This window comes from Giraffa tippelskirchi, chromosome 11 (assembly GCF_054371585.1).
Source record: "Giraffa tippelskirchi isolate mGirTip1 chromosome 11, T2T-mGirTip1v1.2.pri, whole genome shotgun sequence".
Lineage (NCBI taxonomy): Eukaryota > Metazoa > Chordata > Mammalia > Artiodactyla > Giraffidae > Giraffa > Giraffa tippelskirchi.
Genome location: NC_137285.1, coordinates 144,548,412 through 144,573,922, shown reverse-complemented (window position 1 = coordinate 144,573,922; position 25,511 = coordinate 144,548,412). Strand labels below are relative to the sequence as shown.

At 48.2% G+C, this 25,511-nt stretch overlaps 1 protein-coding gene across 7 annotated transcripts in view; it reads right to left on the bottom strand.

Annotated features, from left to right (window-relative positions):
- TSPAN18 (tetraspanin 18) overlaps positions 1-25,511 on the bottom strand; it is a 195,194-nt gene that overhangs the window by 149,556 nt on the left and 20,127 nt on the right. For all 7 annotated transcript variants that reach the window (XM_081545885.1, XM_081545882.1, XM_081545884.1 and 4 more), the window contains one exon: positions 7,128-7,209. The gene's annotated coding sequence lies outside the window, so the exon portion shown is untranslated. The remainder of the gene's footprint in view (positions 1-7,127; positions 7,210-25,511) is intronic.

The window sequence follows — 25,511 nt, the reverse complement described above, 5'->3', positions numbered from 1 at the left end:
TTGGAAGGCAAAATAGTATAGCCACTTTGGCAGTTTCTCACAAATTTAAACATACTTTTACCGTATAATCAAGCAGTTGTGCTTCTTGGTATTTACTCAAATGAGTTGAAAATTTATGTCCAAACCAGAACCTGCAGAAGTTTTACAGTAGCTTTATTCATAATTGCCAAAACTCGAAAGCAAACAACATGTTTTTCAGTTGTGCTGTGCTCAGTCGCATAGTCATGTTCGACTCTTTGCAACCCATTGGACTATAGCCTGCCAGGCTCTTCTGTTCATGGGGATTCTCCAGGCAAGAATACTGGAGTGGGTTTCCATGTCCTCCTCCAGGAGATCTTCCCAACCCAGGGATCGAACCCAGGTCTCCCGCATTGCAGGCAGATTTTTTTACTGTCTGAGCCATCAGGGAAGCCCAATATCCTTCAGTAGGTGATGGATAAATAAACTGTGGTACAACCAGACGATGGAATACTATTCAGTGCTAAAAAGAAATGAACTGAGCAGCATTATTGGCAATGGCTAAAATGTGGATGCACTCCAGGTGTCCATCAGCAGATGAATGGATTAGCAAAATGCGGTTTACACATACAGAGGAATATTGCTCAACTTTAAAAAGGAAGGAAATTCTGTCATACACTACAACATGGATGAACCTTGGGGACATCACACTAAGTGAAATCAGCCATTACAAAAATAATAATAATGGATATTCCACTTACATAAGGTACTTAGAGAAGTTAAAATCACAGCAACAGGAAAGATGAATGGGGTTTGCCAGAGGCTGGGAGGAGAAGGGAATAGGAAATTATTGTTTAATGTTTATTTTTACAAGATGAAAAGCATTCTAAAGATGGATGGTGGGGATGGTTGCACAACAATTTTAAATGCACTTAATACCACTGAACTGTGCACTTCAAATAGTTAAAACATTAAATTATGTTATATAAATTTCACCACAATAAAAAAATAGGGGAAAAAAAAAGTTGAACTATCAAAACATGAAAAGACATGGAAGAACCTTAAATGCACATTATTAAGTGAAAGAAGTCAATCTGAAAAGGCTCCATACTGTATGATTCTAACTCTATGACATTCAGGAAAAGGCAAAATATAGAGATAGCAAAAAGATCAGAGGCTTCCAGGGTTTAGTGGGGGGCGTGAGAGAGGATGAATTGGAGCACAGAGGATTTTTCGGGCAGTGAAACTACTCTGTGTGATACTGCAATGGTGGACACATGTCATTATCCATTTGTCAAAACCCACAGAATGAATATACACCAACAGAGAACCACAGCATAAACTATGGGCTTTGGGTGATAACCATGTGTCCGGGTAATGTATGTACCACTGGGTGTGGGATGTCAGTAGTGGGGGTGGTTGTACGTGTGTGTAGGAATGCACAGAGACAGAGAGAATATGAGAATTCTCTGCACTTTCCCCTCAGTTTTACTATGAATCTAAAACTGCTCTAGAAAGCAAAGTCTACTTTAAAAAAGAAAAAAGCTTCAGAGTCCAGACCCCATTCTCCTCCCTCCATCCCACAGCACAGCTCTGCCCAAAGCCCAGAAAAGGAGGACATCTTGGCAAACCCCAAAGCACAGGGAACGTCTCCATTCATTTCTTCTCACATCAACAGCCCTGGGCAGATAATATACTACCACGGCCGCCAAAGCAGCGCTGCCAGCTGATTTGGGCTTTTTTCTTTATTTGTAGGCTATTAATTAACCCACATTATTTTACACATTTTTTTATTATTATTATTATTTTTGGTAGTGCTGGGTCTTCATTGCTGTGCACAGGCTTTCTCTCGTTGTGGCGAGTTTGGGGCTACTCTCTTGTCCCCAACTACTCTCTGCGGTGCAAGGGCTTCTCATTGTGGTAGCTTCTCTTGTGGAGCATGGGCTCTAGGGTGCGCAGGCTTCAGTAGTTGCAGCAAGTTGAGCTCAGTAGTTGCAACTCCTGGGTTCTAGAGCACAGGTTCAGTAGTTGTGGGGCACGGGCTTAGTTGTTCTGCACCATATGGGATCTTCTCGGATCAGGGGTCGAGCCCATGTCTCCTGCATTGGCAGGTGCATTCTTTACTACTGAGCCACCCAGGGAGGCCCTATTGCACACTGTTAACCAATAAAAAGATGGCTGGGTGCAGCAGGATGATCACCAGTCCAGGTCAGAAGACCTGCAGGGTAAGCCCATCCTCTTCCACAGCTCTGTGACCTTGGGCAAGGCATTTCCCCTCTGTGATGCTAAAAAGCATCTGAAAATGAATACTCCCTCCCTCTTTGCCACATCTGGCTATCTGAAAGTTCTTCAGCTGTGATTCACAGTGTAGATGTATTTCATTACTTAAAAAAAAATAAAAACTTTAAGGGCATGTTATGCTCATTTTTGCTACATGAACAGAAAAGTAATACTTTGCTTATTCTTTAGATGAGAAAGTTTAGACTTATTATTAACTATCCATGATGTTAAGGAGTGGTCACCCCACAGAGTGAAGGGTCGGTCTGGCCTTGTTCTCACAGCCAACCAGGTCAGGGAGAGGGGACATTTCAGAGGGAAAAACACAGGGACAATGTGTGTGTGGTCCTGGGATGACCTTCTTGTGCACATTTAAAACAACTTGAAAAAGAAAAGAAAGGAAAGGTTTGGTATGGACAATATCCTGGAAAGCAGAGAAGGACTAGGTTACTGTCATGAGTCACAGGTAGACGAGCTGGACTGGGACTCAGGTCTTCCTCCAAATCACACTGGGGTTGGGTAAGAGGTTAATCAAACTCAACTGGACCACTGGCTTCTGTTTGACATCTCTGAAGCCTTTCCAGAATCAAGGAGAATCAGGATGTCTCCCTCATTAACTTCTTCCAACTTTATCATGGCCTCTTCACCTCAGTGACTGAAACTTTAGTTCAGGGTCACATCTTCTCTGCCCTGCACTGCCCTGGATCACTCTGGCAGCCTCCCTGACTGTGCTTCATCTTCCTCTAAACACCAGTAGTGTGCAATGGTGGCTGTACCTTGGAGTCACCTGGGGAGCTTTAAAATATACTAATACTACTCAAAAAAACTGCACATAAAGCTACAGTAATCAAAACAGCATGGTAACAGCATAAGGATAGGCATAGAGACCAGAGGACAGCAAGGAGACCAAACGAGTCAATCCTAAAGGAAATCAACCCTGACTATTCATTGCAAAGACTGATGCTGAAGCTGATGCTCCAAAAATTTGGCCATCTGATGTGAAGAGCTGATTCATTGGAAAAGGCTCTGGTGCTAGGAAAGATAGAGGGCAGGAGGAAAAGGGGATGACAGAGGATGAGATGGTTGGATGGCATCAACGACCCAATGGACATGAGTTTGAGCAAATTCCAGGAGATAGTGAAGGACAGGGAAGCCTGGTGTGCTGCAGTCCACGGGGTCACAAAGAGTTGGACTAAAGAACAGCAACAAATAGACCAGTGGAATAGAACTGAGAATCCAGAAACAAACCTATACACCTATAGCCAATGAATTTTCAACAAGGGTGCCAAGGCTATGCAATGGAGAAAAACAGTCTCTTCAATGGTTGTCCAAGTATATTCATGTGCCAAAGAATGAAGTTGGACCCCTACCTCAAACCATATACAAAACTTAACTCAAAATGAATCAATGGCCTAAATGTAAGAGCTAAGGTCTTAAAACTCAGAAGAAAACACAGAGGTGAATCTTTATTAGTTTGGATTTGGCCATGGATTCTTAGATATGACACCAAAAGCACAAGCAACAAAAGGAAAATAGATAAGTGAGTAGAGGCTCTAGGTAGCCAGGCCTTCTTCACCACCACCCACCCCCACCAGCCCCCTGCTTCTTGCTGAGTTCTCAGCAGGAGGATGATCTGGAGGCTTCCAGGAAGCTGCCTTCACTCATTTGCTCAGCCTGCTGTAAAGGGCTGGCTGGGGAGATAAAAACATCAAGGCACTCTCCATTCTTCCTGAGCTCCAAACTCCATGCAAGGCTGGGTGGAGAACATAGGAGCAGTGCCAATGTGGGTGCCTGCCGTGGTGCATCACTGCAGGCATGCAGGGTGCTGTTCAGCCACATGGAGACCACCATGAACGCCATGCAGTGATGATGCGAGTCCTGGGGGTGCTTCCTGAATGCTTTAGGTGCCTCTGTGGGCACAACGGGGAGCCACTGTAGTACTATGTGGAGTCCATAAGGACACACACAATGTGCCTCTGGAAATGTGGAGGGGTGCCTTTGAGGGGACTGTGGGTGCTGTGGGGTGCTATGGCAAACACATTGTCTTTAGGGCAGGAACCCTGGGTTTGGGTCCTAACCTTGGTTTTTTTAGAGGTGAACCCTAGAATAATTTACCACTTTCCAGAATCCCAGTTGTCCTTAAAAAGAGCTTACTAATCCCTGCCTCCCTGGATGTAGGGAGGATCCGTGATTACCTCCGGAGAGGGTCCAGGAAAGATCACTGGGAGTTAAACGTAAACCATGGAATTAAGGCTCAGGAAGAACTGTTCACACCCGACGTGGCCTCACGCCCCAGGAGTGTCAGAACAGAGAACTGACACAACCCAGGCGCTTCCTCTCGGGCCATTTTTAGATCACGTACAGAAAGAGGTATGTGTCTCCAGGGTGACCTCACTGTGTGCTCACAAACACCCAGCTTTCTCATGTCAAGAGCCCAAGCCTCTTCACAGAGGTCACCTCGGAAGGCCACCCACATCATTCCAGGGAGCGACCCTCGTTCAAAGCAAACAGGAGCATTGCGCTGGCGATTTCCTGGCCCTTACAACCACCCAGTGGGGGCGCATGCTATTTGCCCACTTAATAGATTAGAAAACTGAGATCACTCTGGGTGATCAAAGCACTCATCTGGAGTCAAACGGCTATTGAAGGGCAGAGCTGGGACTCTCCCTCCGTCAGTCTGGCTACGAGACGCCAGCAAACATTTCCCACAACAGTGCACGCCTATCTGCCCATTGCTGATGGTCATCTTTACGTGCTCCCTGTGACTGTAACATTTCTGTTTCCTGATTAACAACAGAGGCCAGGCGAGATCACTGCTGTCTCAGCAGCCTTGCTGATGGTAAACCAAGATCAACGATCCCTTACTGTTTTTCTTTTTCTGTACTTCAAGAGACTCTTTCCTCTCACCCAAGGCCCAAGGCTTCCCCTGATATAGAAACATCCCTTACAGAAAGATCCTGAGGAAGTTAAGCTATTTCTGACTCACTTCAGCACCTTCCCCTGATTAAGAAAATCAGGCAGGAATCCAGGCTCTGATAAGGTGATTGCTTCCTGCAGGGATCAGGGCAGTCGCTGCCAGGAGGTTTACCCTGAAGATTACGGCCGAGGTAACTGGTGGAGCCCATGGAGCTGGAGGACAGATGCTGTGAGGGCTCCAGAGAAGCCCCCCACCCCGATTCCTGGCCTCACTGCTCCTCTGCATTGTCCACTTGGGTGGCCCTTGACATGGTCCTGCTTTATCTACTGCTAGGACCTGGCCACTCTGCCTCGGATTTCAACCTAAAATAACCCCAGCTAGCCAGGAGGCACACTCCACCGTTGACAGGACGAGCTTGGAGACTGGTGGAACATCAGATTAGTGAGTCAGAAAGCGACCAAATGCAAGCCCAACCACGGGGTTTCAAACCAGAAAACCAAGACCTTCAGAGACGTTAACAAGAGCTCAAACTTAAAAAAAAAAAATTGTTAAAAAGACTTTTGTGTCTTTTTCAAGAAATGAAGTTCAGAGATGTGATTTGGTTTCAAGGAATTTTTTAACCTTAAGATTCAAGTCATAGAACCGGTAAGCAAAATACACAAGAATGGTTGGGTGGTTCAGGGAGGTGCTTCAAATTCAGCCACACAGTGCTGTGTGAACTTGAGCGAGTCACTTAACTTCTCTGAGGCCTGGTTTTCTCTTCCCTAAGATGGAGGCGACAATATGGCTGTTGGTACAGGGACTGCACTTAACCCTGCACTTGGCATGGAGAAGCTTCAACTAAGGTTAGTAAATCTGACTCTTCTGATTAGCTGGGACTCAAACACAGTTCCATCTGCACCTCTGTGGCCTGCATCTATGGTCTTTCCCCTGAGGGTCTGCGTCATCCTTTACCCAAGGCAAGCAATCAAATCTCTCAGAGCTTCCCAATCCCCTCTCCTCGCCACAGACTTGACCAAACCTCTGCCTCCCTGCTGCTCCCCCCACCCCGATACCACCACCTGTCCCTTCCTACTGTAGCTCAGCCCTGGTCTTGGGACCTCAGCAACTGGGGACATGTGGTTGGAACAGAGATTCAAGTCACTGCTGCCCCATTTTTACAGATGAGAAAACGAGGCAAAGACTGAGCCAGAAGCAAAACATCCTGGCTCCTCATTCAGGAACCTTCAGGAAAAAAAATGAGGTGACCCAGCCTATCACCAGACCTGGGATTGTGAGCAGCCCAAGAAGCTTCCAGAACCCAAGAAGTAGATCAAGGCTTTTTCATTCCCAATCCATTGGGGAATGTGATGACTGATCCTAGTACTTGTGGATTTAAGCTTTATCCAAAAAGAGAATCTTGGAATGGGGGAGGGGATGAGGGGAGAGGTGGGGTGGAAATCACCCTAGGAAGGCATTTCCTTCCACAATCCCAAGATTATGGTGGGTGTGGGGGAGGGGGTGTGGGGGGGAGGGAAGGTGTGGGGGAGAGGTGGGGGGAGGGGCATGTGGGGGAGGGCAGGGTAGGTAGGGGTCCTTGACAGAGGTGGGACCTTCTGTGAGCCTCCAGGAGCTCTGCTTTCCCCCGGAGGGCTCACTTCCTCCAGCCCTTCAACCCTCATCTCCTGGGTTGTCTCAGGACCAACCCTGACCTTCGGCCCCATTGGTGGGGCAGCACCAAGTCTGGTGAGATCCCTCCTTCAGCATCAGCCTCTTTCTCCTCATCCCTCACCCCTCACCTTTGCTCCCATCACAGAGCAAACATCTGGGGGTGAGGACAAGAGAAAAGCCACCCTTCGCCTGCCCTGCAGCCTCTAGTATGAGCTGAAGGCCTTCTCACTCAGCCACAGAGGGTCTGGGAGCAGGGAGAGGAGAGAAGATTCGACCCTCTTATTTGAATAAGTTGAGATCCGCGCCTCCAGGGAACCAACCTTACCTTTTTCAACTGGTGTCTTCTCCTGACTGGGGTGTCAAGGTTCTCCTGAGGTCTCTCTCTGATGGTGGCTTCAGGATAAACTCTAGAAGGAGAACAAAGACAAACACATTTTAAGAGGCTAAGGGGGCTTCCCTGGTGGCTCAGGGGTACAGAATCCACCTGCCAATGCAGGAAACATGGGTTCGATCCCTGATCCGGGAAGATCCCATGCACCACAACTACTGAGCCCACACGCTACAACTACTGAAGCCCATGTGCCCAGAGCCGGTGCTCCACAACCAGACAAGCCACCACAATGAGAAGCCCGCATACCACAATTAGAGAGTGGCCTCCACTCGCCCCAACTGGAGAAACGCCCATGCAGCAACGAAGACCCAGCACCGCCAAAAATAAATAAATAAGGCAAGGGATAGGGGGCATGTGGCTTCTGGGGGCCATGTCACTTAGATGTTCACCCACTCTCACCTCCCATCTCTGTGGGAGGTGATACAGAAGCCAGCCAGGGCCCAGAAAGACAGAAGCAAGCACCCAGCCCCACAGAGGGTCGCAAGATGGCGTCCTCAGAGCCTGGGCCCGGGGTGTATTTCCAGTCTTCCAAAATAACCCCGGGAGCCTGTACAACGGCCCTGTGATGACACGGGAGCATGCTGATCACAGCACCACACTGCGTCTCTTTGCTTCTAGCTAGAATATTATCAACTCGGTGTGGGGACTCAGCTTTCCTCAGGCGAAGGAAAGGCTCTCTGAGTCATTTTGAAAATGCAAAAGTGAATTAATCATTGCTTAATGAATGCAGGCTCTGGGGCAGACCCACACTTTCAAGATCTGGTATTCAGGCACAGACAAGTAGTAAGTGGAGAACACTCTGATGGTGAGAAAAACAACTCAGCTTCAGAGCCCAGGACCCAGAAGTCCAGCCTCTCCCCCCACCCCCTACCTCCTCTCTGTCAGTTTGACAAAGAGTTCCCAGGTCACAGGAGAAGGATCATATTCTCCGCATCCAGGCTGCATACCTGTCAGCCAAGGCTTAGGCCGGTTCCAGAGGATCAGCTCATTCACATGCCCAGCTGAGCAAAAGACACAGCTGAGCAGAAACAGGGAGGGCCGGGGCCCCCATCCCTGACTTCCAATGACCGGCCGCACGGAAGCCCCAGTCAAATTTCGTGTTGCCTCAAATAATAATGACAACGATCCCAACGCCCTCAACAATCCCATGAGAAAGTATGGCCCCGTTAGGAATGAGGACCACGATGAATTCCGAGGCGTTAACTTGCCCACCCGGCCATACTGCTGAAAAGGGACAGACCCGGGACGACACTCGGGGAAGTCAAGCCCTTGAAACTGCCCTCTCCATGGTGGGGGAAGCATGGTTCAAGGAGAGCAATGAGTTCAAGGTCTGCCCTGTAGATCCCAGCACCAGTTCACCCGATGCATAAAAGAAGTTCTCGGAACTCCCTGCTAACTGATGGGGAACAAGGCTTGGCCGGAGGACATGACCTCGTTTTATTTGGCTATCTCTGCCTCAGACATCCATCCAGACGGTGTCAGTCCAGGGGGCCTTGAGTGTCGTGGGCCAGACTAAAGCTACAGTGAGAGTAATTCACGGTACATATACATGCACAGATACACCTACAGCCATATCCGTCTCCATACACATCCATACACATATGGATAAGGATGTATATGTATATAATTTTCATTTTTAACTACAAAACTGCAAGTTTTTCCATACTCATTTATCCTGTTTAACAGATAGACTCACTGTACAATCCCTGTAATATGACCTTCCAGGTTATAGTCCATGTAATCACATATGTCTGTGTGTGCATGCTAAGTTGTTTCAATCATGCCTGACTCTTTGTGACCCCATGGACCATAGCCCACCAAGCTCTTCTGTCCATGGGATTCTCCAGGCAAGAATATTGGAGTGGGTTGCCATATCCTCATCCAGGGGACCTTCCCCACCCAGGGATCGAACCTGCGTCTCTCATGTCTCCTGCACTGGCAGGCAGGTTCTTTACCACTAGCACCATATTTGTGTACATGTGTGTATTAGCATGTACCCATGGGGGCCCACATGTAGACAGTGCAACCTTTTATACCATGGGATCTTCCAAGTGTTATACAACCCCAGCTCTCCATGAGACCATGTCTACCCCTGCAAGTGAGCACACAGGCATCTTCTGGAGTCTTCTTCACAGTTGCACACTCTCCACGGTAGGTGTGGACCGCAACCCCTCACCTCGCCCACCGTGCGTATTTCCATTTCTGGCTGTTACCACCTGTGGCCATGGTCCCCTTGGTGCACTCACTTCTGTGTGGAGGTTTTCAAGCACTTCCAAAGCCTGGATGCCTCGAAGTTGGACGGCCAGGCAGAGGCTCCGCACACATCATATTTGACAAACTGCCTTCCCCTATTGTTGTTGCTGTTGTTTAGTCACTCAGTCGTATCCGACTCTTGCGATCCCACGGACTGTAGCCCGCCAGGCTCCTCTGTCCGTGGGATTTCCTAGGCAAGAATACTGGAGTGTGTTGTCATTTCCTTCTCCAGGGGATCTGCCCAACCCAGGGATCAAACCCAAGTCTCCTGCATTGGCAGGAGGATTCTTTAGTGCTGAGCCACCAGGGAAGCCCCACAATACAGGATTAACTCCCTTCAAATAGCAGGGCAGGAGCCCCTTTGCTTGAATGCAAATTTGAACTCAGAGTTTAGCCTGCAGAGTTGCTTTTCTGCTCACCTCCCGGTGGCCTGGGAGGTCTTGTTCCCTGGATGAGGCAGGAGTTTATTTCTTGGCTCACATAGCTGTCCACTGTTCCACTTCCCTGGAGCATCTCCGTGTCCCTGGTCCACCTGAGCCCGGGAACTACATTTACAGGCTCAGAACTGATAATGAGCTTTTATGAGCTCTAGGGACCGCGAGGAACACGTATTAATGTCAAGTGTGCCCGTCAGCCACACAGCCTGGGTGAATGTCACACATTAACAAAATTAAAGGCTGCAGCCACGCTGGGAAGCAGCCTCAGGCTGCATGTCAGGAGGTGCGAGCAAGGCCCGTCAACAACAAAATTACTTTTCGGGTTTTGCACTCCCGAGCCTGAAGCTGTCTTCAGTCTTCGATGGAATTTTGTCTTCCTGCAGCCTAAGAGGAGATTAGTTTATTACCAGCCTGCCAGGAGAGGTGAAATCCGGCACTAATCCTAATTCCCATTTAAGCAAATCTGCATTGTGTGAGGGAAACCAGCTGGGCTCGGAATGTCTTCCCCTCTCCCCTGAGATCTCCTCCCAGCCCCCTCCTCTCTGTGGGGGAGGGAAGTCACTACAGATGTTAGACCCAGAGCCTTCTGAGGAGGGGAAAGGAATCCTAGGGTTTAGGGCCAAGATGGCAATGTGGAGGCCGGTGGGGGGGCAGCTGGAGACAAGAGGCAGCGTTGAAAGGTGGCCGGCAGGGTGATGGCGGCCGCGGTTGACCAGGTTGTCTTGTGCCGTGGACTTGCTCTAGCTTTTATCCAAAAATTCCCCCCCCCACCCCCTCCACCTGCAGGTTTAAAGTGAAACAGCTTGGAATCCTGTTGTTGTTCAGTCGCTCAGTCACTCTTTGCGACCCCACGGACTGCAGCACGCCAGGCTTGCCTGTCCTTCACCATTTCCCAAAGCTTGCTCAAACCCATGTCCGTTGAGTCGGTGATGCCATCCAGCCATCTTGTCCTCTCTCGCCCCTTTCTCCTCCTGCCGTCTATCTTTCCCAGCATCAGGGTCTTTTCCAATGAATTGGCTCTTCACATCAGGTGGCTAAATTATTGGAGCTTCAGTTGCAGCATCATTGACTATGCTAAAGCCTTTGACTATGTGGATCACGACAAACTGTAGAATCCTGAGTCCAACTCTGACTAGCTCTGAGACCTTGAGCAAATGAACTTCCTGCTCCACACCTCAGCTTCTCATCTGGGAAACAGGGTTAACAACAGCTGATGACTCACAGCATCTGAGGATGACATGACAAATGTACACAGAGGACTCAGCCAAGAGCCTGGCACATAATACCCTGTTTCTTGAATGTAAGACTCCATGGGTTGTAATTGCACCATTATTTTATGGGTTTCTGATAAAGAGAAAATAGTGCCTGTTAAGCTATTTGATTATGACATCACTTTTTGTATGATGCATCCCCATTTCAGAGACCTTAAAATATTTTTTTAACAAGGGTGCCTTCAGTTCAGTTCAGTCGCTCAGTTGTGTCCGACTCTTTGCGACCCCATGGACTGCAGCATGCCAGGCCTCCCTGTCCATCACCAACTCCCAGAACTTGCTCAAACTCATATCCATTGAGTCAGTGATGCCATCCAATCATCTGTCATCCCCTTCTCCTCCTGCCTTCAATCTTTCCCAGCATCAGAGTCTTTTCCAAGGAGTCAGTTCTTCACATCAGATGGCCAAAGTGTTGAATTTTCAGCTTCAGCATCAGTCCTTTCAATGACTATTCAGGACTGATTTCCTTTAGGACGGACTTGGTTGGATCTCCTTGCAGTCCAAGGGACTCTCAAGAGTCTTCTCCAACACCATGGTTTACAAGCATCATTTCTTCAGTGCTCAGTTTTCTTTATAATCCAACTCTCACATCCATACATGACTACTGGAAAAACCATAGCTTTGACTAGACAGACCTTTGTCAGCAATGTAATGTCTCTGCTTTTTCATATGCTGTCCATGTTGGTCATAGCTTTTCTTCCAAGAAGCAAGTGTCTTTTAATTTCATGGCTGCAGTCACCATCTGCAGTGATTTTGGAGCCCCCAAAAATAAAGTCTGTCACTGTTTCCCCATCTATTTGCCATAAAGTGATGGAACCAGATGCCATGATCTTAGTTGTCTGAATATTGAGTTTTAAGCCAACTTTTTCACTCTCCTCTTTCACTTTCATCAAGAGGCTTTTTAGTTCTTCGCTTCCTGCCATAAGGGTAGTATCATCTGCGTATCTGAGGTTATTGATATTTCTACCAGCAATCTTGGTTCCAACTTGTGCTTCATCCAGCCTGGCATTTTGCATGATGTACTCTGCATAAAAGTTAAATAAGCAGGGTGACAATATACAACCTTGACATACTTCTTTCCCAATTTGGAACCAGTCTGCTGTTCCATGTCCAGTTCTAACTGTTGCTTCTTGACCTGCATACAGATTTCTCAGGAGGCAGGTCAGGTGGTCTGGTATTCCCATCTCTTTAAGAGTTACTGTGGGCAAGAATCCCTTAAAAGAAATGGAGTAGCCCTCATAGTCAACAAAAGAGTCCAAAATGCAGTACTTGGGTGCAGTCTCAAAAACAACAGAATGATCTCTTTTCTTTTTCAAGGCAAACCATTTAATATCACAATAATGCAAGTCTATGCCCCAACCGATAACACTGAAGAAGCTGAAGTTGAACGGTTCTATGAAGACCTACAAGACTTTCTAGAACTAACACCCAAAAAAGATGTCCTTTTCATTATAAGGGACTGGAATGCAAAAGTAGGAAGTCAAGAGATACCTGGAGTAAGAGGGAAATTTGGCCTTGGAGTACAAAATGAAGCAGGGCAAAGGCTAATAGAGTTTTGTCAAGAGAATGCACTGGTCATAGCAAACACCCTCTTCCAACAACACAAGAGAAGACTCTACACATGGACATCACCAGATGGTCAACACCGAAATCAGATTGATTATATTCTTTGCAGCCAAAGATGGAGAAGCTCTATACAGTCAGCAAAAACAAGACCAGGAGCTGACTGTGGCTCAGATCATGAACTCCTTATTGCCAAATTCAGACTTAAATTGAAGAAAGTAGGGAAAACCACTAGACCATTCAGGTATGATTTAAATCAAATCCCTTAGATTATACAGTGGAAGTGAGAAATAGAGTCAAGGGATTAGATCTGATAGACAGAGTGCTTGAAGAACTATGGACGGAGGTTCGTGACATTGTACAGGAGACAGGGATCAAGACCATCCCCAAGAAAAAGAAATGCAAAATGGCAAAATGGCTGTCTGAGGAGGCCTCACAAACAGCTATGAAAAGAAGAGAAGTGAAAGGCAAAGGAGAAAAGGAAAGATATACCCATTTGAATGCAAAGTTCCAAAGAATAGCAAGGAGAGATAAGAGAGCTTTCCTCAGTGATCAGTGCAAAGAAATAGAGGAAAACAATAGAATGGGAAAGACTAAAGATCTCTTCAAGAAAATTAGAGATACCAAGGGAAAATTTCATGCAAAGATGGGCACAATAAAGGACAGAAATGGTATGGACCTAACAGAAGCAAAAAATATAAAGAAGAGTATCTTGGAATCCATGAAATGCACAGTAAGAGCTTAGTCAATGCTAGTTAGTAATGATATTAGCTAAGTGCTCCGATTTTGTAAGGTCTGGTTCAAAACTTAGATCTTCTTTCTCCTTTTCTTTCTTTGAAGCAAAGCAAATTTGCATTTTAAAACAAATATATAGGAAAAAAATCTGACAGCCACTTCAGTATCCTGGATAAGACCCAGATGAGAGACTTAAAAATCTACCCTGATGTTTTCTACTCTATATTAAAGTTGAAATAGTATACACACACACACATACACACATATACACAATGGTGTACACACTAGGAGTATATAGCCTACTGGCTTTTCAAAAGCAGAGTACCTGTGGAACAGGACACCCAGATCAAAGACTTCACTCTTCTCCCAGTCATTGTTTCTCTTCCATCCCATGTCTCCCCAGTCATCCCTGTTTCTCTATCCTCACTGCCCCTGCTGGTCCCAGCCTGGGCACAGCCAGAGGTCACCGGTTTGCTTGCTGCAAATAGGCTCCCTCTTGTCTACCAGCCTGCTGCCTCTGTTCCTTCCAACATGCCCTCTCCTTTGCTGTCAGACAGAGCCCATGTCTTCCTCTCCTGCTTCAGTGGGTTTCCTGGCCTCCCCCTGTGTATACAGGACCTTTTATCATCCGACTTGCCAGGTCCATCTTCAGGTTCTTGCAATATGCACAGACCCCGCAGTTAAACTGAACTGACCTGGACACTCATGCCACACCATCACACTCAGTCAGATCTGGCTGTTTTTCATTCTGCCTGGAAGTCCATTCTGCCTTTCCTAATCTTGAACTTCAGCCCCACCCCCACACTCCCCAAATCACTGGGCAAACTCCTACTTATCCTGCAAAACCCTTCTTCAATAACTGCTCTGACAAACCTTCCCAGACTTACACAGTCATGATTAATCACTGTTCTCTGGGTTCTTATAATAATTTGTGTATATAGCTAGTAAAGTCAGCATCTGAGCACAGTCTATTTTTTTGTTCATGTGATTTTTCTCATCCATCAGACTGAAGGATGTGGGTGATGTTTTACCTGCTCTGTGGTCTCAATTCCTGACTCAGCACATAATAGTTGGATGAATGGATAGTTGTTATGATAGATGAATAAATAGATGGGTAGAGAGTGGATCTACACAAGAACTGAAGGGTAGAAGAGAAAAAGGAACTAGACTGTAGTTGGCTGCAGGGATGGATGAATAATTAAAGATATAGAAAGACGTACGATGGATACATGCATGCAGAAATGTACGGATAAATGAATGCAAGAATGCATGGATGCATGGAAACAGAAATGGATGATACACATAGATGGATGGATGGATGATGGATAGATGGACAGATAAATGGAGAAATGAATAGGACAGATGGAAGTGAATGTATCTATAAAAGAACAGGTTTTATATGAAAAGTGAGAAGGCAGAAGTTGGTTAATGGAGATAAGAGAAGGAATGAAAGACTCTTAACTATTTGTTTAATTTCCTGTGGACCCCAAGAGGCTATGTTTTTTCCAGTAGTCATGTACAGATGTGAGAGTGGGATCATAAAGAAGGCTGAACGCCAAAGAATTAACGCTTTCAAACTGTGATGCTGGAGAAGACTCTTGAGAGTCCCTTGAACAACAAGGAGATCAAACCAGTCCATCCTAAAGGAAATCAACCCTAAATATTCATTGGAAGGACTGATGCTGAAGCTGAAGTTCCAATACTTTGGCCGTGTGATGCAAAGAGTTGACTCATTGGAAAAGACCCTGATGCTGGGAAAGATTGAGGGCAGGAGGAGAAGGGGACGACAGAGGATGAGATGGCTGGATGGCACCCCCAACTCAATGGACCTGAGTTTGAGTAGCCTCCGGGAGATAGTGAAGGACAGGGAGTCTGGCGTGCTGCAGTCCATGGGGTCACAAAGAGCCAGACACAACTTAGTGAATGAACAACAACAAAATGGCTGAAAGGTCAGGTTCAGTGGACAGTGTAGAACCATTTGGATGGTTACCTGTGAGTAGGCTCAAAGGGAGCAACCCCCCCACTAGAGCCTGCTGCCTCTCTGCAATGTGGGGCAGGGTAGGTGGTAGGTGGAGTGCCCTCAGCTTTGAATGGCAGTAAACAACGTGGTCAACAGGCCAGGCTTTCCTCTCCCACAGGCCTAGGTATGAGTCTCAACTAGGCCACCTGCCACCCTTGGGGCCTTGAGAAAGTTCCTTATCCCACTAAACCTCACATTAGTCACATGCAAATTCTGGACCACCACAGTCCTACCTCAGTGGCCTGAGCTGTAGATTAGATGAGCTGCTGCTGCTAAGTCACTTCAGTTGTGTCCGACTCTTAGCGACCCCATGGACTGCAGCCCACCAGGCTCCCCCGTCCCTGGGATTCTCCAGGCAAGAGCACTGGAGTGGGGTGCCATTGCCTTCTCCGATTAGATGAGCTAAGGGATTGTAAGTGATTCCCACGGTGCTCAGCACAGAATAAGCCCTCAGAGGCCATACAAATTACATGAAAGAACTTGTTGCTACTTTCTATAAAGAGGGTGGTGGCCATGATTAGTGGTGCAAAGTCACAGTCCTCAGACCCTGCCCTCTCTCCCTCAGGGGTCTACACTCAGAACAGATGGCATCTATACCCTGTATATACAGCCTACCACTTAATTCACAACAGAGACTTTCTGACTGATTATATATTAAGTTTCCAGATAATGTTGAAGATGACTGATATCCTAGAATCCCAAGTCAGTAGGATTTCAGAGTGGAGAGCTGGGACGTCTTCCTGGAAGAGGCAGCAGGAAAAGGAGAGACGGAAGAAGGTGATCAGCTCAATGATGAGCCTTTTCCTGGCTAGCTCCTGCTAGAAATCTCTCTCTCTCTTTCTGTCTCTCTCTCTGTTTTTCTCCCTATCTACTAGCCACCCTAGGTGGACCAGCCATCCTTCTGAGTTCTGTGATCACAAGGACTCTGGGTCTTGCGCCCAAAAAAGGGGCAGCATCCTCAGCGAGTCCTGGAAGGCAACTCAGCCTTGGGCCCCCTCGCCCCACACTGATGCCAGGCCACAGGATCCAGGCTGGGCTGCTGCCAGCCAGATGCATCGCTTGTTGACGGATAAAAGCTCTGCAGTTTATGGCTCCAAAGCAAAGCTGGGGTTTTGTTTTGCTTTGTTTTAAATTAGCAATGCAGGGGGTCGGTGTGGGGGTGGGGGAGAGGGAGAGGAGTCGAGGCTTGTTCAGGACGAGTTCCTGCTGCGTCCTGCATCTCAAAGATCCCCCGGGCAGCCCTTAATGAAGCCGCCTGAGCTCATCACGCCTCTGCCTTGTCTCTCCACCTTCACTTGTATCACTAGGGGAGGGAGAGTGCCTTCCAGGGACGCCAGCCCTGTCACTCAGCCCCATCACCCTCTATTCCCATGACGAGTCCCTGAATGAGCCTGTTAATTGTGTCCCAGGGTCTCGATGGGGCTGAAGTGGGAGCCATGACATCCTCAGAAAGACTGGGAGGCGTGATTTATTTTCAGTCTGGGAGGGGAGGGCCACACCTGCCATTGGGCACAGTGCAGTGGGCGCTGGCACTGTTAGCCAGGGCCCAGGAGGATCTGCCTGGTTGGTGAGGGACTCCCAATCTGAGCCCATTAGCTCTTGGTGGCTTGGGGAGGGTGGAAGGGCCCCAAAGAGAGATGTACCTTCCCCACAAATTAACATGTGAAGCTGTTTATTCTCACTGCAACTGTCATTAGAGATCATCTCCCCTTCTCAGCACCTGCCGTCAGGTCTGGAGTTTTTCTGCACATGCCAGTCAGGGTCTCCCGTGCCCTCCGCATAGTACTGGGATCCATGGGACAGATGCCACCCCTATGATGCTTGGCGGAACAGGAAGGAGAACTGGTGAGACTGCCCTGTCATCAGCAGGCATTGCCCTGCATCTACTCCCCCTCTTTCCTGACTGGAAGCACTTTTTGGTACCCGAGGGGGCAGGGGGGCGGGGGGACAAAGGCTGTGCCTCCCCTGGAGCTGACTGTGCTTCTGATCTTCACTCCTCTTCCTCCCACACTGCAAGGACAGAATCACCACCCTTCTCATTTCACAGACAGGAAAGTGACCTGAGCCACAGCGTTTTTATGTAACTAAACATTGGTTTGCGAGCATGCTAAGTCACTTCAGTCGTGTCCGACTCTTTGCGACCCCATGGACTGTAGCCGGCCAGGCTCCTCTGTCCATGGGATTCTCCAGGCAAGAATACTAGAGTGGGTTACCATGTCCTCCTCCAGGAGATCTTCCTGACCTAAGGATCAAACCCACATCTCTTATGTCTCCTACACTGGCAAGTGGGTTCTTTACCACTAGCGCCACCTGGGAAGCCCAAACATTGGTTTAGTTCATAGAGAAAGGGAAAAAGAATCAACAAGACTATCTGCTAAGTAAGGCTCACTCATTCTCACAAGGAGATTGGGGCTCCCTCAGACCTGTCAGACAAGCACCCAGAGGGACCCAGGAGCCCTAACGGTTTAAGGGACTTATCTCTGAAGATGGAGCCTAGCTTGCTTGGCCCTGGCTTCACTGTGTCATCTGAAGCACAGAAAAATGAAAGATTTGAGCCCCATTACTCTTGTCCTAAGTGGTCAGCATCCTCCTCTTCACTAACAAAGGAAGGAAGTGATGCTCAGAGAGGTCACTTGTCTGCCATGACAGAGCTGGACCAGGCAGAGGAAGGACTGGCACTCATGATGCTGCCTGTAGCCAAAGTTCTGGGACCACTTCTCTGGAGTCCAGTGTGCATTAGGCTAACCCTGTAAGTATCCTGTCTCCAGAGGATGCATCTGAGAAGTTCTCAGGCCATTGGGCTGTTTGGACAAAGATGCCTGGGGTTTCAAAGGCTTCAAGAACAACCCAGCGTTTCCCAGCACAGGGTTCAAGAAGAGCTGAGACCATCTCAGTGCTGAAGCTGACTTTGGCACAAAATGAGTCTCAACACGCTGCAGACCCTGAACTCAATGGGGATCCGCTGTGCAGCCAGCTTTACACCTACAGGAACGCCTGTCTGAGGCTATTCTTCCTCTGAGAGAATCAGGATTAAAAAGCCACACGACAGTAATAGAGATGTTTCCAAACCAGCCGCCCTGCCGTTAGCCCGGAAGCCGAAAGCTGAGAACTCATAACTGAAGGGCCAAGCCTGCAGCCCACCACAACTCTCCTCTGCAACGTGGAGCTATTAATTCAGCCTTTACAACCCACGGGGCTGCGGTGGAATCAGGGAAAAAGGCACCCCAACTCCTTGTAATTCTTCCCTGCTCAATATATTTCCCTGTAAATATATTCCAATGCAGAAAAGGGTCTGCGGGAGGTGATGGCAGATCTATTAGCATTTTGATGGGGTTTTTTTCCCAACACGTGGAACAAGAGGGCTTTAAAATTCATCGCTCAGAGATTAATCCTTCCATCACCGTCTCCCTCCACAGCTGGAGGTGGCCAAGAACTTTTTACCCCTTTAAGACCTTGATTAGGAAAAAGAAAGTTAGGAACTCAGCTCAGTCTCAAGAGTGCTACAGAGAAGAGAGAGCCGAGTTATCTAGACCGAGTGTGTAGAGCCCTCCAAACGCAATTAAATGGCAGAATCAGGCATGGGGGTGGGGGTGGGGGTGGGGGTGCAGTGAAAAGGCTGAGATCTTAAGTGGGGGTTGGGAGCTTCTCTGACTCAACAGAAGGACACAGCCAGTCCTGGAGAGGAGCCCTGCTAGTTCGGAACAGCACGGTTCAGCTTTTGTAACTGACGAAGGCCAGGCCTCTTAACATCCCTGTTCGCTCACTCGACAAGCATGGCAGAGGCGCTTGGGAAAGAAGGATCCGGAAGATGGATCAACTCAGCAAATCCCTGATCTCAGAAAACTCAGTCTAGATGGGGAGACAGAGAGAATGAAATTGATAGGCACAAGACAATGCAGCAGGCAAATGAGGCCAATGCCGTTGCCCTGGGACCCCAAGGTGGTGGGGCACCTCAGTCAAGCTGGGCTGAAGGGTGAGTCACACCCTTGGGGGACTCCTGGTCCTTCCTTGAAACTTGCTTTTGAAAAGAAATGAATGTGAGGGCATATTAAGTACAGAAGGTGAAGTGTGCAGTTAGCTAGCATATGATCAGGAAGAATATATAGATACTGGTAGGATAAATGATAACTGAACTTTCAACATCACATTGGAGCACTGTTAAGCAGACGCACCCAAGGAGTGATTATCTAGGGCAGGGGTCCAACACCTCCGGGATCTAATGCCTGATGATCTGAGGTGGAGCTGATGTAATAATAATAGAAATAAAGTGCACAATAAATGTAATGAGATTGGATCATCCTGAAACCATCCTCCCCTCCCCAGCCAGGTCTGTGGAAAAACTCTCTTCCATGAAACAGGTCCCTGGTGACAAAAGGGGTGGGGACCACTGATCTAGAGGATTCTAGAGAAATGTAACTTTGACTCATGGGAGGTTACAGGTGAATTTTTTGGTCTGGTAGAAAAGATAACCCAGAAGTTAGGAGTAAGCTCTGTGTATCCAACCCAGCCATCTCCCAGTATTCTTCCCCCCATGCATGCATAAGTGCTGACTCTAGTTCTCCTGAGAACCAGCTTTACCCATGGGCTCCTCCTGTTGGCTCCCTCACTTATAAGTCAAATCAGTCTTTGATCCTTGTTCATTCTAGATTGACATGTGATTCAGGATGTATAATTTTTTGAAAAGCATACTTTGACAGTACATGCCCAATTACACACACACACACACACACACACACACACACACACATACATACACACAATGCACAGGAGTAAAAGTGGAAAAACCTACAGCAAAGTGTTACCAATGGATATCTTTAGGTAACTGGTGTTTGTGTATGAGTGAATTTTACAATCAGAAAAAAAGCGATAAACATTATTTTTTAAATGGAGAAATACACACCCATGTAAGATCCCCAGGCTAGCAGCTAATATAAGCTGCTTGCTCATCCCATCTGTCAGGGCGCATGGGGCTCTAAGCACCTAAGTGGACCACCTCATTAAGGCCTCACCATCACACCATCCATGCCAACACTACCATTACTCTCCCCGTTCCACAGATGAGGAAATGGAAGCAGATGAGTTAGCCTCAGATCCCGGATTTCAACAGCAAGAGCCAGGATCTGGCCCCCACAGCCTGCCTGGCTAACCCCCCTGCCAGACGCCTGCCTCCCAAGTGGAAAAGGAAGAAATAAACACATCTGCCGGGCTGCCAGGGTCAGGCTTGGAGAAGACCGTGTTCCCACCCACTCCCAGAGCACCATGTGCTGGGAAGTCAAGCGCAAGCCTCGCCAGCCTTGAATTGAATTCACATGTGTCTCTCCCACACTTGCAGCCTGGGAATGCTCTTCTCCATTCTTGGAACCTCCCATCAGGACTCAATGGATGCTCAGCACATGTCTCAGAATACCTCTCTCCCTGCTCTGATGGCACCTCTTCTAGCTAACCCTGTTCAGGGACTCCAAAAGGCAGCCTCTAATTAATAGCACACTCCACCTCTCTCCCTGCCCATGCAGGCACTACAGACTGGTTTATTACCTGTATCTTAAAGCAAAGGGCAGCCTGGCTTCAGCAAAGAGGGGATTCAGCATGTTGGAAAGGGGCTTGGCCTTGGAATCCTGGAGGACATGGGCTCCTGCCTCCAAATCACTGCGTGTGACCTTGGGCAAGCCACCAAGCATCTCTGGGCCATCTCCTTGCCCTTAAAATGGGCAGGGGGGACCCGCTGTGCTGTGACGCCCCAGATGTCTTGCCAGCATCAATCTTGCTGTCACTGCCAGGGTGTTTTATATGCAGCAGGCATGGAACCCATACCAGAGACCCAAGACTATTGATTCTTAGTAAAGCTCTTCATGTGGCAGGTCACTGCTGGTTAAATCTGTGCGGAAACTAGGTGTTGAGGGAAGAATATCTTGTGATCTGGAAAACCAAATTGGGGTGGAGGGCTGCAAAAGCAGGAGTGGGGAAAATGCTTCATCTCAATAGGGCTCTTGAGAGCCCCTATAAACTACCCTATCTGTGGATTCATTCTGCTCACAATTTATTTATTTATTATTTATTTCGGTCAAATACGTTTACAGAGTCGGGCAGGATTGTTTGGGTAAATACTCTTTTTCAAAAGATTTCAAGTCAAAAGCCCCATGTTCCTTGATTTAACAATAAATATCCATCCGCCTCTACCTATGACTTTGAGGAAGGCAGAAGAGAATAATTCAGAAATTTCAGACGCTAAGGAAGTGTCAATATTGAAAGACTCATCTCTAGGTGATTAATTAAGATCAACGGCCAAAAGAAACACAGGAGAGCCCTCTTCTAAGAACGGAAAATGCTACTGTGAATGAAAATGATCCTGGCAGACGTGTCGGCCTCTGATTCCTGGGTGAGTTCATGCCCCTTTCGGGATCTCAGTTTCATTAACGGTCACCTAATGGCCTGTGATTCTCAGAATGGGTTTCCCAGGGGTTCCTCAAGAGACACCCACGTGGAGAGGGAAAGGGGAGGGGGGGACCAGCCACCTATGTCTGCTTCAACAGGGCAGCTCGTCTCTGAATTGTTTCAGAGGCTCCACAGTGAACTTTCTTTGAGGTCTGTGACCACAAGTAAGTTGAATGCCACTGGACTAAGTCATCACAGACCCTTTTCACTTTGGCATCCAGAATCTGGGATGCCGAAGATGGTACCTTGGTTAAGAAACTCCAAGGTCATCTGATGGGCAAATGGTTTTTAATCCAAAGGCATCATGGTGATCCGTGTGTAATAGCACTTGGGGACGGAATGCCTCTGACTCTGGGATGGGCTCTCTGTGGCAGGCAGCATGTCCATACCCCTAGAGAAAGCGTTGGCCAAGACAGATCATAAAAGCCTAATGAGCGCTGGCTCACACGGCAACACTTAACACTGTCCCAGGTACTCTCTCTCTCAGCCCTCATGGCAGCTTTATGCAATAGGCATTGAGCTTCTCTCCATTTTGCAGATGGAAAATCTGTGCATCAGACAAGTTGAGTAACCTACCCAAGGCCACACAGCTCTGCAGCAGGATTTAACCCCAGCACCCTATCTCTGAATCACTGCCTGAAATCACTGCACATACTACCCCAGACAGCCACAAAATATCACGCTGGAAAGGGACTTAGGGATCAGTTGATCGTCTTCTCCAGTTTACAATGAATGTGCATGCGTGCGTGCTCAGTCGCTTCAGTCGCGCCTGACTCTTTGTGACCCCATGGACTGTAGCCCGCCAGGCTCTTCTGTTCATGGGATTCTCCAGGCAAGAACACTGGGGTAGGTTCCATGCCTGCCTCCAGGGGATCTTCCCGACCCCTGATCAAACTCGTACCTCCTGCATTGCAGGCAGATTCTTTACCCACTGAGCCACCTAGGAAGCCCTTACAATGAGTGACTGAGGCCGAAAGAGGGTAAGAGATTTACCCAAGGTTCATAATGAGCTTGTACCAGAGGAGGATCAATTTTCAGACTCCCATCTTGAAATCCCATTTCTTCCCACTCCACGTTGGCACCAAGGGGCCGCTCAGGACAGCGTGCTTTGGGGGTCAAAACTTAGCACAAGTGCAGGTCGCTGCCAGGTCACAGACCCAGTTGTGCCTCCCAGGCGCCTGTCTCACCATCCTTAAAATGGGAATGATTTTCATACATAACATGTAGGGCTGTTGCAAGTATTCAGGAGGACAGTATATGCCATGTATTTGCCATAACCTGGGGCAGAGACAGGGACACAAAATCAAGTGGATCCTTCCTCTGGAGTCGGTGCAGGAAACATAGCCTCTTGCTCCTGATTTCCACCCTCTTCCCGCATCAGTAGTGGCAAGCTGACCACCATCCCTGATTCCCAAGTCACCTCTCCTGGGGACACCAAGAGGAAGAGGAGTGGGATCCAGTGAGATGTTATGACGTTGTGTCTCTCCAAAGTCAAGCATGAATCACCATCTTGAACTTTCTGGTTTCTCCTGACCTCATTTTAAGTTCTAGGCTCCAAATAAAACGATGTCTCCTCAGCACCGGGAAAGGGCTAAAGAGCAACTTCAGGTTGGCGCACAGTCTGCCTAATGAGATCGAATCCACTCATTTGCAGCATCAGGGAAACTAAGATGTGGAAAGAACTTTATCTCCAAGCCTTTGAGATACTGCAGAAGAAAGTGACGATCCCTCTAAATGTAAACTGGTAGCTTTGCTTCTGTTGTGAGAGAGGAAACCAAGGCCCAGAGAGGCTGAGTGATTCTGCCTGTGTCACACAGCCACAGAGTCTTGGGGTTAAAGAAACTGAGTGAGACCCAGATCTCCTGACCTCAAGGCTCTGCTGGGACTTGGAGGGGTGGGGAGGGTGGAGGGGGTGAGGGGGAGCAAGGGTCAGGAGAGAAGTCTGAGTGTGAAAATGACCGTTCACACCTCCGAGTGTAAGTAGTTGTGAGAGCACAAGCCTCTGAGGGAGATGGAGAAACGTCTGGGGCATCTGACCTCCCACCTGCACTTCAACTGTGAGCAGGTAAGTGTGAACAAGTGTAAGCAAGAGGGCTCTGAGCGGGAAGTGAGTCAACGAGCGAGTGAGGGGAAATCCGAGTGTTGGAGAGAGAGAACAAGAGGAGGAAAAGCATTTGGGCTGTTTTCAAATTCCCACAGTCAAATAAATCAAAACAGATTGTTCTGAGACAAAGAGGCCATTTCAAACCACATCCTTTACCCCAAAGTCGACCCTCAATGGCCCACCTGATGCTTTCTCACGGCCGACAGTAACAGCGACTATGACTATTCACAGTCATAGTTAGGATTCTTGAACAGCTCGGAGGAGCAGGTGTGATCAACGCCCACTTTCCAGATCAGGCCACTGAAGCTTGGAGAGGGGAAGTCACTTGGCCCCTACATCTCCAAGCCCGGGTGATTCCTGGGATAAGGAAGCCTGATGAGCAGTAGAGATACAGCCAGCAAGCATCTTCCAGAGGCACAGTGTTCCTGAGGACCCTCCCTTAAGGAGGGCTGCTCTGGCCACTGCAAGCAGGATGGAGAAGCAGGCACCAGGAGCAAGAAGGGAGTGAAGATGACAGGTTCCCAGCTGTCCACAGGGCAAAGCAGATGTCTGCCTCTGCAGGAGTGCCTGGCACCGTGATGGGCAGTATTAGCTATGAGGAGCTATGGGCATCACTTTGCCTGGGCGCCTGGTCCTAACCAGCCAGAAGAAGGCTCTGCCCTTCCATGCAAGCCAGGCCCTGGCGCACAGGACTGGACCAGAGAGAAGGTCACCCATCTCCCACGTCAACCTCAGCAAAGGGACATGGGTCCAGGTGGCCACATCTCAGCAACCATAGAGTCTCATGCTCCCAGTGGACATGAAGGGAGAGCACCAGGCAAATGTCACTCTGCCAAGCAGACACAGCCACGAGGCACAACACACGTTTTCTCATCCTAATCTTGTCCCGACCCCCGAACAATCCTTTGAAGTGGGTGTTACTCTTCTGGCTTTGCAAACAGGTTAACCGAGGCTCACAGAGACTAAATAACTCGCCCAACGCTACAAAATTCTAAGTGTCCACATGGTCAGGACTGAAGCCAGCCTGACCTGGAGACTTTGCCCGTTCTACATCACCCATCCCTCACCGGCAAAGCCTTTCTCTCTGAAGCAGGTTGGGAGTCCCAGAGGGCAGCATATCAAAGGCAAATCCCAACAGACAACCTGAAACAGAAAACCTGCCCCGAGGGGGCAGCCCCTGCTCACCCCTAGCCTGCTCTTGCCATGAAGGGGCCCCTTTGTCAAGGAAAGCAGAAACCTAGAGTTCTATGCTACGTCTCTTTTCAGCTGGCTAGAATTCTTTCGACTTTCTGTTTTGTTAACAATGCAATATATTGAAATATAACCTATAAACAGAAAAGTACCTGGATCTGAAATGCGCATCTCCATGAATAGTCCGAAACTGGACACGACCGTAAAACCAGCAAGCAGAACATGAAAAGGAACAAACCAGCGCCCAGAAGCCCCTGGAGCCCTCTTCCAGGCTCTCCCCGACTTACGCCCAAATGGAATCACTATCGTGAC